Here is a 6,088-nt window from a genome sequence, read left to right as displayed (position 1 = left end):
GTCAGTCTGCATCTGAGATTCTGTTCTGTAGCTGGTGAAGGTGCTCCTCGAAGGTGCTCCTTTGTTGTTTGTGTCTTAATACCTTGTTTTGCAGCACATGCTGGCCCAATCCACTGGCAGATGACAGTTGGGGAACCAATTGAGACACTGTACATCTGGTTCATCATTTGAAATCTGCTTGTCAACTGTTTTTGTCAATTGTCTTTGCATCCGGACAGGATGTTTTTAGGGTTGATTTTGGCCATCTTAAATGGGTCAGCTATGAACAGGTCAGTTTCTGCTTGCAGTTGCCCTGGAAAATTGAATTGGTCTCTGCATTCAGCAGAAGTAGGAAAGCCTTAGGGAGCTGCCTGGGAATTGGCTAGTGGTTTCATCCTCTGTGATAGAGGCTGTGTTGATCCTGTTTGTGCTGCCAGTTCTTCTGGTGACAGTGCTATTACATACTATTTTTCTGAATCCAGAGAGACTAGTCTTCCTTGTACCATACCTCTTTCAGCCTGTCTTGTGAACTCTATATGACAAGAGGAAAAAGTGCAGTTTAATCCTATACCCTTTCTTCTTGATTCCAGTCTGCACTGCTTATGTAATCACTGTGTTGGAGCTACCTTCTTATCTGCTACACAAGGTCAAAATAATGTTAGCACCTTCCTGAAGTGTAAGCTGAAGCTTTTTTACGGTGAAGAACACGAGTATTTTAATAGGCTCTTGTTAAAGAGCTTAGCAGTGGGGTTCCTAAGAATGTAAATCAGTCAAAGTTAATTTAACCTACAATGGCACTGCAGACATCAAATTATCAGTACAAGTCAGCCTGCAAGAGTCTGCAGGAGTTACTACTGTCATTTTCAAGACAGTATATAATGGAATTGTGAGTCTGTTAGATATGATGTTTAGGAGGGGGAAGTATTGCTTTTGTGTTTTGAGAGGGGATCAGGGCTTTGTGGATGGCTGACTGATGTCCTGCTGGGGAAAGGCACAACTGTTTTGAATAATTAGAGGGAGATGATAATGTTAAATACTTCTATTCAAATGCATTTCTTTTTCAGACTTGCCCTTTTTTTTTCTGATTTAGCTGAAGCCTGTAGCCCAGAGGTAGACAACTTAGTTGTACCCACAGCAGTAGGAGCAGCTTTGGGAGGATTAGTTGTTCTAGTACATACTGACTTACTTTCTTGGTTACAAGAAATGCTGTAGTGTTGGATATGAGTAGTTTTTAAATGGGAAATTTTAACTTTATTTGAAAAATATTCTGAACTCAAAAGATGGTTTGCTTGTGGAGCCAGGCAACCGGGTTGTAAAAAATGGTGAAGAGGGACGCAGTAAGTATTGTTAGGTTCAAACATAAACTATGACAACTTATAGTTCATAATCTATTGAGTCATTAATTCCACTTCTGCCAAACTATTACACATTGGCTCTCAGAATATTAAAGACATGCAGTGGCATGTGAAAGAAATAGTTTTGTTCTGGTCTGTGGAAACAGCGTTTGGCTTGAGTGAGCTTGTGGGTGTTGAATATTAATGTGTATAACCTATCCTAGACTGGGGTTTCGTTTGATTACTATTGCCTGTGCCTTATGTAGAGTTTATTGAATACCAAAACTGTGCTCTAAGATACCAAGATTTCTGATCTTTTAGCTTAAAGGCGCCATCCATGCTTCCGATCCTCAAAAGAAGCTTTTCCAACCAATGAACACCTCTCTTTTAATTTTTAAATTTACTAATGTTTTCTACGGTGCAGCATATACCAATAAAACCACAAAATTTTGGGCTATTGGTTGCATCTCATGATTGGAATTAAAAGGGAAGATAGCCTTTTATGCCAGGGTTAAAATGTTCGGGATGAAAATTTCTGGTTATTTTAAACGGAGACATGTTCAACCAAACACATGGAAAAAGCCTTTCCTCCTGGCCTTGGTATGGAATCTGCTTGTTGGGGATGCACAGTAACTGTGCATCTGAAGATACTGCTGTGGACCTTCTAACCATTGTACATGACAACACATGGACAGATGTGTGCCAGCAGCAGTGGCAAACTGGAGAGAGGTAAAGGATGGAATGTTCCTGGTATGAAACTTTAAGCCCTTTTTATCCTGGGAATTCCTTGTAACAGTGCCATGGTGTGACACATATGGCAGCAATCTCCTTCCTTTAAAGAAGAGAGGGAATTTCTGTCGCTGCCTGCTGGGCACCTTTCATCCTTAGGAAATTAATTCATGTTTAGTATTAATGACCTGTTATACAGCATGTAGTAGTTAAATTGTCTATGTTGACCTTCAATGAACAAAGATGACTAAATTTCAAATGCAGGTCTCTTTTTAAGATACTTACACACTTTCTCAGTAGTCAGAATATTTTGGAATAGCTCACTGTATAAGGTATGTATTTCCTTTCCATGTTTTTTCCCCTTCCAAGTGTTGCTCTACTTAGCAGTAGGTGCCTTCAGATTGTCCAAGTTTAGTATTTTCAGGTGCTGAACCTGCATGTGGTGTGTTTTTTCCTCTTAGCCAAAGGCCTTTCATGAAGGGGTATTGCACCGTAGTGAGCTAAATCAAAACAATGAATTTCCCATAACTAAGGCTGGTTCAGTTACAGGCTCAAACAGTTTAAATATTCACTTAGAACAATAACTAACTTTGGAGAAAGCATTGAATGTGTGTGTGACACTCTGCTCTAATACAAACGCAAGCAAAAGAAGTTTTATAAGGAGGTCTGCTTTATTAAAAGCATGCAAGCCAAGCACCCTTACAGTGCTGAAGCCGTACACGGATGCTGTGTCATCTCTTAACAAAACATCTCATCTTGGCACCACGCAGGTGGAGCTCTGCTCTCTTTACAGAGGAAGAAGGCCAAGCCCTGCCTCCATGCCTAGGATGGACCACTGAGTTGGAAATCAGTTCCCAGAGTTGTTTGCTAATCCTGGTATGAGTGTTTGTACCAGCAAGGAGTTCATCACATGTTTTATAACCTGTGTATTAAAATCCACTGTAGCGCTACAGCTGTCTCTATATTGATTTCGGTAAGGTCTGTGTAGTTTTCAGCTGAAACCAATAACCCTTTTCTTGTACTTGGATCAAAACTAACCAAAGTTACTTGCTGAAAATGTTTTTCAGTGTTTTGCTTTCAGCATATGTATCTTGACTGTCTCTTTGTCACTTGCTGCTGTCTGTTATTTCTCTTTGTGTCCAGAAGCTAGAGAACAGTGAAGGTTTGGGAAGTCCCTTGAACAAGGCAGTGATACACCAGTCTGTCTGGTTTTTTGTTGTTATATATCACTGTTAACTCAGGTGTGATTGGCTAATGTGTGCTCAGACTGCTGTTTTGTGTACTGCTAACTAGAGGAAGATGAAGTTAAATGTACAAATACAAATGATGTGTAATACATACATTTAAAGAAATCAATGTTTATCAATTCTTTACCCAATTTTTTTATTCAACTGATTTTATGTTATATGTATTGCTGTATCTAATCCAGTGTAAGTTCTCAAAAGTGTCTGTTTGCTCGTTGCTTTCTTTGGTTTCTAATGCTTGTTTTCCTTTACTAATTTGTTCTCCCTTGCCTTTTGTTTGTTTGTTTGTTTTTCTTCTTTCTGCAGCTGAAGAATGCTTGGCTGATTCTGACCTGAACTTTCTTATTCCCATCGCAGTGGGCATGGCACTTGGCTTCCTTATCATTCTTGTCTTTGTATCTTATATCATTGGAAGAAGAAAAAGTCGTACTGGCTATCAGTCTGTATAATCTCTTAATTCTGCCTCTGTTGCCACCTTCCCTACTCTTCTCCTTTTCCCAGACTCCCTAATCTGCCCCTTTATAAAGAAGAAAAACAAATTAATTCATAGGTTTTTTTATTAAAAAAACCCAAAGCCATTTCACAACAGAATAACATGCCATGAGCCTGAAGATGAGTTGCAGAATTACTTGAAGCTACTGTATGATTTTGAAGTAAGTGTGCCGAGGACCATAGAATTGAGTAGGGTTGGTGTGTGTCTACATGAGAATATGCGATTCTTCTGAGTAAAGAAGGCATCTACCGAACTTAATTTCTCTTATTTAATCTTCTTATACAAGGAAACTTCTAGTTGCATACAGTTTATCTCAGATAGTGCTAAAGCTAAAACCATAATTAAAGGTGTGAATGCTACGTTGAAAGGGACTGTACAGGCTTTGGGAAATGACTACCAAGCTCTTAACAGACTTCTGGGAACTTGGCATATGGCTGTTGTCTTTTTTCATTAGCAGCTTGTTCTTGTGAATGAGTCTGAATTTTCTGTTCCTTCTAAACGTAAAGGTATACATGATCTCACTAATAAACTAACAGAGTATGAGAAGAACATCTGATTCTTTTAGTAAATTAAGAAAATTGTGAAATCGGGGCAGCAGGCTGGAATTTCACTGGCTGCAGTTTGTCTTGGCTTTGATTCTGTGCACATAAAAGAAACTACACTGCATTTCAGCACTGGTTCATGTGAGGCTCAGGAGCATTTTGAGAGCTCTCAGAGGCTAAGAACACTGATTGTTCAGAGATTCCTGCCGTTCCTTTGGACAGCTTTCATAGGTTAATGAAAGCTGTGATCTAGGAGTGCAGGTGAAGATAAAAGCAGTCTGTTTTGATACGATTAATCTGTTTTTACCCTCCTAATTATTGCTATCACACAGCAGTTGAATTAGCATAAGAGCACAAAATTTCTACTATGAGGCATGCTGATCATAAAGCAGAAACTAAAGTATACGTGTAGTGAAGAAAGTGACCTCTAAAGAGTCAGCAGGGACTTCTTGTTTGAAGATGCTTTCTTTGTCATTAATGCTATGACTTATATTTCTATGTTCCATATCTAAACTGCACCAAAATAGAAGCTAGTCATTTGTGATTGTGTTCTGCTTCATTCCTGTCAGGTTCATGTTGATAGGATGAAAGGAGCCTCTTGCTCTTTCAACCTCTTTAGTCAATCTTGGTAAAAGCCTTTTGCAGCCTGTAAACCCTGGTTTCCAACTGTGGGACAGCTCGAGAGCTGCCAGGTCTGCAGAGAGCTACTCACAGCACACAGAATTTCTGTCCTCTACAGCAAGTGTTTGCTTAAGCTGCTTTAATATTAAATCTCTTTGTGTATTAAGCCTCTATCTATGTGGTAGGGAAAGCACCTTCAATAATTCACATGCACAAAGGAGATGGTCAACACTCATGTTTAACTAACTCGCAATAGCTATATATTCAGGGAAGGGAGATTTCTAAAGAGTTAGCTTTTATGCTTGAGAAATACCTGTATGTTCAATTATTCCTGTCCTCACTGTGACCAAAGATAAGCTTTGCCGGAATCTGACAAAACTGGTTTTCGTACCACAAATGGGCTCTTGAACCAACTTGTCTTTTCTTTTTCTTTTTTTTTTTTTTTTTTTTTAAGGACTGTAATTTAATGCTGCTGGGTTGGATTGTGTGCTTTGGGTTTGCTTGTCTTGGTCTCTTGTGCTGTACCTTTGCTCTCACAATACTCTGTTTCCCTGCCAGAATGGTAAATGGTGAATTATTTTGAGACTGGCAAATTCTGAGTAACACCAGCGTGTCGAAGTGTGTTGCTTCCCTGCTGCCAGCAGATGGATTCCATCGATGGTTTCATGCTCAGATTGCAGATCCAAGTATTTTGCATCACTTTTGCTGGGTTATTTTAGTAAAATGTGGTAATTTCCTAGATGCACATATATATATGTATTTTATATATACATATAAAGTATTATTTTGGGCTTCACTAGAAGTCAAAAATTGAGTCAGCACTTTAAGGTTGTTGTAGCATGAAAAGTGGTGTATGCAATTCTCCAAATCCTGAAATGACTGTACAAACATGCTGAAAGCTGAATATGTGTTTGGAAAATAAAGTTAACTACAGTGTTTATAAAGCTTTGTTTAAGTGTAAGTAGACACACATGCCATTTCTGAGAGCTTTTCCAAGGGGATTGTCAAAGTGCCTGGATCTGGATGTTCATGGGGAAACAAACTTTTATTTTCAAGCTGTTCACACATTTATATCCAAATTAGTTGATCTTTCTTTGATTGAGTCAAAGCATGGGTCCAGTGTCTACTAAAGGACCAGCTGCTTCA

The sequence above is a fragment of the Strigops habroptila genome, chromosome 9, assembly GCF_004027225.2.
Source record: "Strigops habroptila isolate Jane chromosome 9, bStrHab1.2.pri, whole genome shotgun sequence".
In the NCBI taxonomy this organism is placed as follows: Eukaryota; Metazoa; Chordata; class Aves; order Psittaciformes; family Psittacidae; genus Strigops; species Strigops habroptila.
This window is presented reverse-complemented; position numbering follows the sequence as displayed.